The 10,620-nt window shown below is 42.4% G+C and overlaps 1 long non-coding RNA gene across 1 annotated transcript; it reads right to left on the bottom strand.

Annotated features, from left to right (window-relative positions):
• Window positions 1-5,570: 5,570 nt before the first annotated feature.
• Window positions 5,571-9,484, bottom strand: LOC143268973 (uncharacterized). The gene is made up of 3 exons (XR_013045226.1): window positions 9,258-9,484; window positions 7,602-7,683; window positions 5,571-6,205 (listed from the first exon to the last, which is right to left on the bottom strand). It is a non-coding gene; the product is annotated as an uncharacterized LOC143268973 (long non-coding RNA).
• Window positions 9,485-10,620: the final 1,136 nt, after the last annotated feature.

Genomic DNA, 10,620 nt, shown 5'->3' with positions numbered 1-10,620 from the left:
TTCTGGAAAAACAAACAAAAACAAAAGAACCTGGCCATAACACGGTCTGTGCCTTTGCCAATGAAGAGCCCTCTCTAAACATACCGACAGCCACCAGTTTAGCCTATACATAGGCCTTCTTCAAATTCTGATACAGAGACAGCATGCCAGAGGGTCCAAGATGGATACAAACAATGCTGGCCACTTCCCTAACAAGCCTCATGACAGGAGTCTTTGGTGGGTACTGTGAGCAAAGGCTTTGGCTCCATGTAGGTTTGTCTGGTGCAGCTGGTGCACAGTTGATCCTTCAGGCTCTTCAGTGAGACACAAACAGGGGCGTGAACTCTGTAGACAGTTCATATAATCTTCTGCCACTCCCTCAGGCTTTGCTCTTAATCCCCTCCCTCTGTGACCTTGGGCAAGTCACTTGGCTTCCCTTATTGTTCATTTCTTTAACTCCGAAATGAAATAGATTGGGCTGAGTGGTGTTTACAGGACTCTCCATCAGTAGCTCCCTGTGGTTCCACAATTCTTATGAATCTAAGACAGAGTCCACCATTAACCCAGAGTAGGTCATCACTGTCAACCCAGCACTTGGGAAGCCGAGGCAAGAGAGTCATGAGTTTACAGCTAGCCTGGACTATATAGAATTCAAAGTCAACTTGAGCTATATAGCAAGACCCTATTTCAAAATAAAATAAAAATAGCGGATGGGTTTGGTGGCTCATGTTTATGCTATCAGAACTCAGGAGGATGAGACAGAAAGATTACCCCAAGTTTGAGGCCAGCCAGGGCTATATATTGGGTTCCAGACTAGCCTGGGCTATAGAGTAAAATTGAATTAAAAAAAAAAAGGCAGATGAAAGAAAGAAAGAAAGAAAGAAAGAAAGAAAGAAAGAAAGAAAGAAAGAAAGAGGGAGGGAGGGAGGGAGGGAGGGAGAGAGAGAGAGAGAGAGAGAGAGAGAGAGAGAGAGAGAGAAAGAAAGAAAGAAAGAAAGAAAGAAAGAAAGAAAGAAAGAAAGAAAGAAAGAAAGAAAGAAAGAAAGAAAGAAAGAAAGAACAAAAGAACTAAATGCATATACACTAACCTCCACCATCATCAATATTCAGGTAGGCCCCAAGGAGGTACATTTCACGTGTGCTTGTGAAATCTTTTCCAATATTGTTGTTTTGTTGGTGTGGTTACATTTTGTGTACCTACTACTAGACAGACACCTCACAGAATTTTCATGGCATTGTACCTTGGTGACTCGAAAGAGAACGGAATGCTTCCTAGCTCTCACTGCCCAGAGAGCCTTTCTATTTTCTGAGTCCAGCTGCATCCCAGAGCGGGAATCAGCATTGTTCACTCCTGACAAAGGGGCTGACTAACAACCACCAGGGCTGATGGCATAGCACAGTCGAACACCACACTCCTTTGAAGCTACCTACCCACACTCAGTAGCCGGGAAAGCCCCCTTCTTCAAAGGTTGGTGAATAAACACTTTGAAGAGATACTCGCAAAGTCAACGGGCCCCACTTTGTTGCTTACCAGATGAATATATATTATAACTTTTGGCTTCTGCTTAAGGTTAAGCCCATAATCCAAGAAATTAAGATGGTCTCTAATCTGTTATTGACCCTATTATATTCATAGCCTGAGATTCATCTTATCAAAAGATGGTTTTTCTGAATTAATGTGCTTGTATCAGGTCGGGAGTCACACAGTCCATGCTACGAATTCATGGGCTCAGACAGAAAAATAAGCCACAGTCTCCTGCCCCAGGACTAATGGTGGCAGTCTGGGGTGGGGAGTGGTTAGCGCACAGGAAAACTGTGAAGTGAGGGAGAGTGTGTGGGCTCTGATGCTACGTGATCTAATCGCCTAAGATTTCAGATAGCCGAGCTGCAGCACCTCCTGAACTCTGGACCTTTCTCTTGATGTTGGCATTAGTTTACTTCCTTTGCATGATCTACCCAGCAAGCAACAAAGACCAAGAAAAAAAAAAAAAAGACTGCTTGTTGGTGTCATGATACTTCGTAATTTATTAACAACTTATAGAAAGCCTGATTACAACCTGCCATAACAGCAGAGAATTGGGGAACACGTGACTACGTTGGGATTAGAGGGAAGGGCACATGATTTGTCTGCTGGGTCTGTGTGTGTCTGCAGTGTGCCTTTAATTGTGAGAGGAAAGGAGTGAGCAAAGCTGATGACCTCTGGTCAAAGAACTGATTGTTGTTTTCTTTATATTATTGTATTAGATTTTTTTAATATTATCTATATTATATTTCTTTCTTGAAGTATTAATCTTTCATATTAGTCTACTCCTCCTGATGATGCATTTTGAAAGGGCCACAAAACCACTGGGGGAGAAAAAAAATTACAGGGAACAGTGTCTCAGAGATAAGTTTAACTGCTAGAAGGATCTGGAATCCTGAGGTGATGGTAAAGGAAAGAAAGACTGAAAAAAATTGAAAATATCACGATCAGTTTCTAAAATGTTCTTCCTGAACTATTTAGCATGGGTTATCTCTTATGGAGAGAATCCGGAGGAGCCACAGAATGGCAAGCCAGAAAAGGCCGAGGGGATTGCTTTTGTAAAGCAAGAATAAAACTATGTCTCAATTTCTTCAATGGAAAGTCCGCAAAGCACGTGAACTTCCAGCTTCATGACCACTGTGCTCGGTCAGATACTGCATATTAGAGACAGGATGATGAGGCACTCGGGATAAGATCGACGCTTGGTGCTTGCCACTTTAGGGCAGTGACCAAGGAGTAACCACCAGTACTAAGTATACGCTAGAAGGGGGTCTCTGGAATGAGAGGACGGGCTGTTCCCTTCTCACACTGTACAGCGATGCCTCCGTCAACAATGGAACAAGTGTAAGACAGTGATCCCCAGAGATGATATCTCATCATAAACCTCAGCTCTGAGCTCACTTAAGGACTCTCTACCGTGTTTGCACAAAGATGAAATCTCTTAATGATGCATTTCTCAAAACATGTTCCCATGGTTAAATGATCCATGACTAGGTACATGGCAGGAGCAGTTGTGGGGACCTGACTTGACATACTACAGGAAGATTGCCGCGAAGCTCTACAGGATGACACAGCATAAGAGGCATCAGGGAGTAGGAGTGTACTAATTCAGAATTTCAGAGCACAGCTACAGACCCACCGCACTTGTGATACAGAGATTCGGGCAGGGATGGAGAGGCCAAACCAACAGTCACTGTCCCTGTGTCTTTTCATTAGCAGGCCACTACAATCCAAGGTCGTTCATCAGCTCGGCTGGCCCCTCTATCCTGGGCCCTAAAGGCTTTCAGACTCATCAGACAGGCAAGAGGCAGATGAAGAGCACTTGATTGATTTACAGCGGGGCTTTTGTTCTAGCATCTTTGATTTCTAGGCTATAATTCCCAAGGTCCAGGAGGGGCCAGGAAGCGGGAATTTCCCGGCTAAATACTCTGATCTTCTCTTGTAAATGTTTCTGCCCCTTTCTCTCACTCACAGATGATAACATTATCTCAAAGTTCTGTGGGTCCTTCCCCAGGGCCACTACTCACAGATTCCAGAAGCTCTCTGCATATCCAAGTAGCCTAGAAGTCCCTTGCTCACCGCAAACTGAGGATGTAAACAAGATTGTTTAAACTATATAGAGGAATTATACCTACAAGCATTCCAGATAATATGATCTAAACTCAAAGTAATTTATAAACTGACACACAAACTCTTACATAGTCATTTCCCAGATCACATAAGAATTCTGTCAAGCCAATATTTGAATGGAGTGAAAAAGTAAGGATGAAAAGAACGAATTCGCAGATGACTTTAAAGGGTCATGTGTTTATCTGATAGAGGGGAAAAGCCCTCTATTTTGAAATTTGAAAAGGAATTAATTATGTATTGTTAAACTTTCCAGTGAATTAGCCTTCTATACTTTTTCTAGCTCAGCCATTCACTCAAACTATTCATAATGATAAAAATCCATGATATTAATAGTGAATATCACCCAAACTACAATTTATTTCATTGACTTTTATGTTACCATCACAGTTCTGATTCTTTAGGAGTCATCTTTTTCAATTCAAGAAATCTTTAATTCAAGCTAGGTATGGTGACCCACCTTTAACCCCAGTACTCTGTGAATTCAAGGCCAGCCTGGTCTACAAGTGAGTTCCAGGACATCCAGGACTAAATACTAAGACCCTGTCTCAGAGGGGAGAGAAAAAGAAAGAAAAAAATCTTTAATTTGGGTGATTTGAGGCCAGTGAGTGGCTCAGTGGGTAAAGGGTGTGCATGCATTAGGGTGTGGGGACATGTGAAGTTCAGAGGACAACATCATGAATGTCATCCACTTCTTTAGACAGGGTCTCTCATTGGCCTAGAACTCACCAGTGAAGTCACAATGGCTGGCCAGTGAGTTCTGGGGGTTCCTCCCAGATTCGTCTCCCCTGCACTGTGATTACAAGTGCACATCATCCACCCAGGATTTTTACATGAATTCTGGGGATAGAATTCACACGAGCACTTTCCTGATGTTACTCAGACTGGATTCTTTCTCCAGGCCCCTGATGTGAGTTTGTAGAGTGGACCAAATAGAAGAATTTCCCTGCGGAGCACACTGGACCCAACAGAAGAAGTACATGATACAGCAGTTGCTTCTAGGATCAACACAAAATTTGCCGTGGGAATGCTGTTCATTTCAAATGTTATTGGTTCTTCAATTTCACTTTTAGTTGGCATGTAAAACGTGTTCTGGTAATGTAGTTACACAAGAGCAATGAACGCAAGGATGTCACTGTCGTTTTCTATTTTCATATACATGAAAAATAATAAAATCAGTTAACTAAACGTTTGAGACTCTGGAGGTGTGTTTTTTTCTTTTGAGTTTTCTATATTACTCTTAAGAAACACTGGCTTGAGTGAATGTTTTTTTTAAAACATCTCTGCCTTGTGAATCATCTCCATCACTAGCTCTGAACCATGTAGGCATTTTGAGGTCATTTAAAAACTTTTTGCATGATGCCTAAAAATTATGAGAGTTCATATCAAATATAATTTAGATTTGTATGTAACTGAAATTGTTTGTGAAGCTTACTTTAAGTCAATTTCTGCATAATTTTTTGACATATTCAAAACTGAGGACATATCTTTCAGATTTTGGATTAAATACATATTTAAATATGAGATATAACTGCATATTATAAGACCAGGAATTAATAAAATATTTCCATTTCCTGGGTTTTTTTTTATTCTTTGGTTTTATACTTCAAAATTAGCTAGAAACATAAAATGTTTTCTCAAAAATCAATGAAGATTTTCTTAAAAATCAATGTGTACTTTGTTTGTAATACCAAGATCAAAGGAAGAGTTTCAAGCTATCAATCACGAACACTCCTCCACAATTATTCCATATGGTAGCTGGAGTGTTCTCTCTAATAAGTTGAAGGCTAAATTAGGTAGAATCATTGCAGTTTTTAGCACTGAAATTTTGCTTCAAGAGCCATGTGTTTATACCACACAAGAAATTTCATTTGGCAAATGCTTCTTCTAGATGAGGTGAGTGTTATCATAAGTCATGTGCAAAATAATTACAGCGGTCACATTTCTTGCTGATTTATTTTATTCAGGACTACTAGCCTTCTCTCTTGGAAAATATATACATAGATAACAAAGAAATGAATGTATTTAGGGCCAGGTATGGTGGCAGTCATCTAAATTACTTTAGTGTTCAGGAGGCTGAGGCAGGAAGATTTGTGAAGCCGGTCTAGGCTACATAGTGATATTCTGTTTCAAAACCCCCAAACAAACATAACAAAACACCAACTGTAAACTGTAAAACCCATCCCTCTAACGAGAGTGGGTATCCTGTGAGGAGAAGGTAAGCTAACTGCTTACCACAGATGTCCACAACTGCCTCTCAGGGCACACAAGCATAGACTCTTACAAGACTCTTCCTGCTTGAACTAGAGAATAATTTTAAATGAGTTGACTTCATACCTTTGTATAAAGGTAGAAACCTATCCAGATATTGTTACTGTGTCGTGGGGCTCAGTTAATTGTAAGAATGCCAGTTTGGAACAGGCTGACCCAGCCACTCAGCACACTCTATCCATTTCACTGATGTCCTTGGTCCTTGGGAAGATGGCTCATCGGACAATGTGCGCTGTGTGTAGAAATCCTGGTGTTTAGAGAGTCATGAAGAAATCACTTAACCTCTCAAGACCTTGAATTTCTCATCTAGAAAATGAAAGAATTGGGATGAATGCTTTTTTAAAAAGGTCCACCTACAAGTACAATTCCATGATTTTTTTTTTTTAGGTGTTATCCAAAGCATTCTTTCTCATAACTATTTAACAGCAGAACAATGTTTTGAAACAAAATAAAACAGCAGCCCTCCATCTATAAAGCACATAAAGTGAAGCTCTGGATCTGCAGGACACAGAGAGGAACTCCTGACTGCAAGCTCACTTCTCTAGTGCGCTTTTCTTTTCTTCTTTTTTTCCTTTGTCTCAGTGAGAAAAGAAAACATCTGGGAAGGATCCCCCATGTTCCTCTCTCTGTGCACACCAGAAGCATATGGATCGAGTCACCTGACGGCCTTCTCTCCTCCCGTAAATGGCCATTTCAGGTCTCGTTTGCCACCTCCTTAAAATATATTTCTTTTTAAGAAATAAAAATAAACAAACCTTCTTTGGTTTCTGTAACTCTTTATTAAAACGAAACATTTCAAACCAACTTAAGAAGAGCCAAGTTCAGCAAAAGGATTATTTCCAGCTCTATCATGTGAGAGTCCTACTCTCGACATGCTTCAAGTTGTTCCCTTTTTAAACAACATCTTCTTTGTGCATCTGATCCCACCAACCAATGACTCTGGGTGATCCACATTTTTCTCTTTTGGCTGAACTTCTTATATCCACTCAAATAATCTCCCACCCAATACCCGCCTAATCTGTCACTGTTCTTGCAAGCCTCTCTAGTTTTTCTCACTGAATGTAATCTTGTTTTCATAGGGTCCTACATTATTCAGCCTCCGATTTTTTTCCCTTCCTTTCCAGCTTTTAACAGACCTCACCCAACTTCCAAACCAGTACCAGCGCTCCTCATTTGCTCTTCAAGTTACAAACTGAGACAACGTCAATTAACTGAAGGGAATCCGCCCATGAAGTAGAATGAGGGCCGAATGGCGTCCCCCTCCAAATTCCTGTGATGAAGTGTTAACCCTGTTTTTCAGTGCTTTCAGGATGTTACTGTTTGGAGATAAGGCCTTTAAAGAGGTGGCGACGTGGAAGGGGAGCCATCGGAACCAGTCCTATCTAATCTGGCCGGCGTCTTTATTAAAAAAAAAAAAAAAAGCCAATGTGCACATGTAAAGAAGAACGCGTGGCATTCAGGCCACGTGAGGACAAAACAAGATACAAATGCAAGCCTGGACTAGATGCCTCAGAACACGATCTACCAACAGTTTGGCCTTGGACTTGCAGCCTCCAAAACTGTGAGAAAATACATTTCCTTTGATAAACCTCCCAGTCTGATTTCGTGCCGGCAGTGGCAGCCATCCGATAGAATGCTGGCCTTATTTTATCCGTGGCATTGGTTAGCACTTGGGCACTCAGGCAGCAAGCTTCTTCCTTACCGGAAAAGCTGCAGCCAGCCACCATTTTGTTGTTGTTAGTTTGTTTTCATTTTCTTAAACCTCTTTGAAACTCAAAGTCCTCCTTTAAAAAAAAAAAAAGTATACACACACACACACACACACACACACACACACACACACACACTTTTTAAGGATTAAGTGAGATAATTTAGGTAAAACAGAAAACATTTCATTAGCTCTCACCCCACCCCCACCACACACTGAAGAATACGTTTTTTTTTTTACATTAGTGTTTTTGTTGATGTTTCTGAGCTCAGGTTTTAGCTTAACCTGGAGGCTCACACTTAAAAGCTCTGTGTCAGTTAAAAAAGTCACGGGGGTGCGGGGGTGGGGTGGGGTCGACAGGACCTGATTCCAGTCTATGACAGGTAGCCAGTGGGCCTCTGGTGAGCCATCTCCCTTAAACAGATGACGGGATTGCTTAAGTGGAAGGCAGGCCAAGGTTCACTCTGTGGCGGGCAGCTGTTCTTCCCTCCTGGAGTGTCATTGTTTTGTCCTTGTTCAGATAGGGTCTCAGGTAGCTCAGGCTAGCCTCGAACTCTCTATTTAGCCAAGGATGCCTTTGAACTCCTGATACATCCCAAGTGTAAGGAATGCACCCCCGTTTGGTTTACAAGGCATTGGGGCTGGACCTCAAGGTTTTGTGCTAGGTAAGTGCTCTACCAATTAAGCTTCATTCCCGCTCTCCATTGGGTTTTTCTAAAAGCCTCTAGCCTTAAAAGCAATCTCTAGAAGAATCTTCCCTCACCTTTCACTTCGGTTACCCTGATAGCTATGCTAAGATGTATCAATCTTCATTCGCTGGTTCATTGATTCACATTTTCATTCACTGTTGGTGAACATCTAGATTTGACTCAGATCGACAATGAAAAAATACACTGGTCACTGCTCTGTTAGAGCCTTCTTTCTAGCGGGGGAAGGCAACTCCCAGTCTAGTCACTGGGCGACATGTCAGATGGGAACAGAGAAAAGTCCTGTGGGATGAAGGAAGGTAATACAAAAGGTTGTTGTTCTCTTCGAGGGATACTGAGCAAGACCCCTGGGTGCGATTTGAGCAGAGACAGAACTCTAGGTAGAGTTTCTTCCTCATCAGCAGGGATCTTCCACTCTTAGTTCTTCGATGCCGGAAGGTTGGATCAGGCCTGTCTAAAAAGCTATGGTACCCTCTTTAACCTCCTGTACCTCAGAACGTGATCTGATTTGAGTACAGGGTGTTAGGATAGGTCCTAATCCCGTACTACTCATGACCTTATGGAGAGGTGGGGGGCCAGAGAGACACATATGAGGGGGAATACTATGTGTAGATGAGGGCAGAAACCATAGTGGTGTATTTACCAAGTGCTGCCAGCAACCTGCCAAAAGATACAAGATGGACAGCACCAATCTTGCCAGCTCTTGATTTTGGACTAGTATGTGTCAGACAATCGTTTTTTGTTGCTTAAGCATGGTGTTCTGTTATGTCAGTTCTAGAAAAACTAACACAACTGTCTAGTGCTGACAGACTCGGAGACAGGCCACGCCTCCCCCAGGTTCCCAGGAGAAACTCAGGCAACTTCCTGTGTTCCTGGATAACTACAGTTTCGCCCTCCCTGGACGCCTTGTTACCGGTCTTTCTTTCTCAAACCATGATATTACCTCATAGGTTCATAAGCTATCATCCACTCCGCCATGTCTCTGGGTCCCAGTCAGAATTCTCAGCCTGGAAACACAGGCCCAACTGCAACACCCATCTCCAGTTTGTTTCCCATTGGCCGGTGTGGTCAAACTTTTACTCATCCTGAGGCCTTAACTAGTTTACCATGTCCACTGGGAAGCCTCCCAATGCCCTTGAGACGGGCTACGGTATTCCTGTGTGCTCTGGGATGGGGGGCGGGGGGGAGCGGGAGGGTCGGGGGTGGGGGTGGGGTGTGTAGCCTGGTTCTCGGGGGTCTCCTTCTAACCGTGAGGTCCTGTCTTGTTTACATCTCAGGGTCCTAAGAAGTGCCTGGCGCGTGGAGAACGTGCATTGGGAGATTAAATGAGCAATGTTATCCTGCATCCCATCCAGCTGGACCCAGACGTATTTATTTTTCCTTTTAGCGGTGGGGGAGGGGCAGGTAACCTTTCCAGGGATTGCCCAACAGTCTGTAGAAACGCTGGAGCTGCATGGTGAGGTACCTTCCCTTAATGGCTGCAGGAGGAATTTAGAGGAGACATTCAAAAGCTGTTCCTTGTGTCGCAAGACGCTGCACAATAAGGAAGAGAAAAGTAAACAATCTATTCAAAAAAATTACCTTGGCTTGGCCAATATTTTTGAATGTAGTTTTTTTATTTTTATTTTATTTTTTTTATTTTTTGATAGAAAGTGTCCCTTCTGATCCCCTCTAAACCTTGATTTTTTTCAACTTCATGTTCATGACCTATAGGCGAAATTAGGAGGTGGACAAAATAGGGGAATTGTTATAACTGAAAGCCATATCTCTTGCTCACTTCTCCAAAAAGTAAAACATTCTTGAGGTTTCAAAATCATTTGCATACAGGGTTATAAATGCTGGACAGCCTGGAAAAGGGGTGGAGAGGAAGAGAGAGAGCTTTGTTGTTTGGGATATTTGAATAGGACCAACTTGAGGAAGACAGAGGAGTAAAGCCAAAAAAAAAAAAAAAAAGAAAAAGAAAAAAGAAAAAAAAGAGAAAGAAAGAAAAATTACTGAATGAGGCAGGCAATGTATCAGAATTTCCAGTTCTCAAGAAATATAGCCTTAAAAAAAAAAGTCTGGAGCTAGAAGGGAGAAAAAGAAACGGGGTGCGGGAAAGGGGTGCTGGCTCTTTACAGCAGGAAGTCTTCCATGGACATCAAGTTATGAAGAAACAACTGTACACAGAAGTCCTTATTCGGAGCGCTAAACTCGATTTCACCACTTAAAGAGAGATACACGCTCCGAGCAGCCTCATCCCGGCGTTGGGGGAGACAACTAGCCCAGCAAGGGAGCTCCGACTGGGTAGTGGCCCCGGCCAGTGT

This window comes from Peromyscus maniculatus, chromosome 16 (genome assembly GCF_049852395.1).
Source record: "Peromyscus maniculatus bairdii isolate BWxNUB_F1_BW_parent chromosome 16, HU_Pman_BW_mat_3.1, whole genome shotgun sequence".
NCBI classification, from domain to species: Eukaryota; Metazoa; Chordata; class Mammalia; order Rodentia; family Cricetidae; genus Peromyscus; species Peromyscus maniculatus.
The sequence above is the reverse complement of the archived record's forward strand: the minus strand, read 5'-3'. Positions and strand labels throughout refer to the sequence as shown.